Raw genomic sequence first — 1,341 nt, 5'->3', positions numbered from 1 at the left:
AGAAATTTAAAAGCGACCTGAGGGCCATTTTTTCCGTGCAGAAGGTGGTGCGTGTGTGGAATGAACTGCCAGACGAAGTGGTGGAGCCTGATGTATGAATCGGAAGGGTTTAGAGGGATATGGGCCAAATGCTGGAAAATGGGGCTAAATTAATTTAGGATATCTGGCCGGCATGGACGAGGTGCACCGAAGTGTCTCTTTTCGGGCTGTCCATCCGGACGACGCGACAGTTGCTGATCCCCGGTTTAATTGTTTGTTTGCAGGGGCTGCTCGCGCCTGTCTCTGTGGCGCAATCGGTGAGCGCGTTCGGCTGTTAACCGAAAGGTTGGTGGTTCAAGCCCACCCAGGGACGAGGGGCTCTTTCGCCTTTAACCCCAATGACTGCTATTCGCGCGGTTTTTTGGCTGCAAGAAGATAACTGTGTTAGCTCCTCACGAATCGAGCGAAGCCCAAAACAGACAGGTCTTAACGCGCAACCCGAGCGAAAATGGCAATGCCCGGCTGCAATATCAATTTCCCACCAGTTACCTATAGCCCAGCAATCAAAACAAACATCAATGCAAAGCTGAATCTACCTCGTGAGACTCGGTCGGGCATCAATTGTAATGCATCCTTGAGAAACTGTCTTCGGTTATGCTTCGATAAAGAAAGCATGAACTGCACGACATTTCTGGAATTTAGATTTTCGCTTTGGAAAATGGTTTCTCTCATTGCTCAAAACAGAAGAACTGCCGCGTTTACACGTAACATGAAAAGCACCGGACTACAGGGAAAATGCACAAAGCTGAGCAGGCCATCGTGTACTACATGATACCTTGCAGCATACTTACGGTTATCACGCCTGTTTTGTAGGACAAATGATTCAAAGAAAGTCCTCCATCTCAAAAGCTGATTTTGACTTTTATCCGAGAACCACAGATCAGATTGCGCGGCTGTTCGATCCTCGATGCAGGAATGAGTTGCCATTTCCCTTGTCTTTCTCCTTAACCGTGCGTTTTTGTCTGCGGAGCTTTCCCGACCTGGACATGAGCAAATGTCAGACGGCTGCCGCTGAGTTGGAAACCTGTGTGGGAAACGAAGGAATGTGACTCACTGTATTTTATTAATCTCCACGGTGCCTATTTGGAGATGCACAAAAGGCAGTTTCTAAACGTATTAACAGAACGTAAACGGCGATGAGAGTTGTTAAATGAGGTGCTAACAGCACGTGATTGCGCTTTCTTCTCGATGTGAAAATCTCTGAGTGACCTTCACGTCCCTTGTTTCTGACTAAATGAGATAGAATTTCCTTCACCAGAGCCGCATGTGCCTCACTTTCTGATTCCTGGCTATTTGCATTTT

The 1,341-nt window shown here is 47.4% G+C and overlaps 1 non-coding gene across 1 annotated transcript; it reads left to right on the top strand.

Moving 5' to 3' along the window:
* The first annotated feature begins 278 nt into the window (after window positions 1–278).
* Window positions 279–352, top strand: trnan-guu. Its single transcript has one exon. It is a non-coding gene; the product is annotated as a tRNA-Asn (tRNA).
* Window positions 353–1,341: the final 989 nt, after the last annotated feature.

Source organism: Rhincodon typus, unplaced genomic scaffold, assembly GCF_021869965.1.
Source record: "Rhincodon typus isolate 14 unplaced genomic scaffold, sRhiTyp1.1 hic_rhity00004305, whole genome shotgun sequence".
Lineage (NCBI taxonomy): Eukaryota > Metazoa > Chordata > Chondrichthyes > Orectolobiformes > Rhincodontidae > Rhincodon > Rhincodon typus.
The sequence above is the reverse complement of the archived record's forward strand: the minus strand, read 5'-3'. Positions and strand labels throughout refer to the sequence as shown.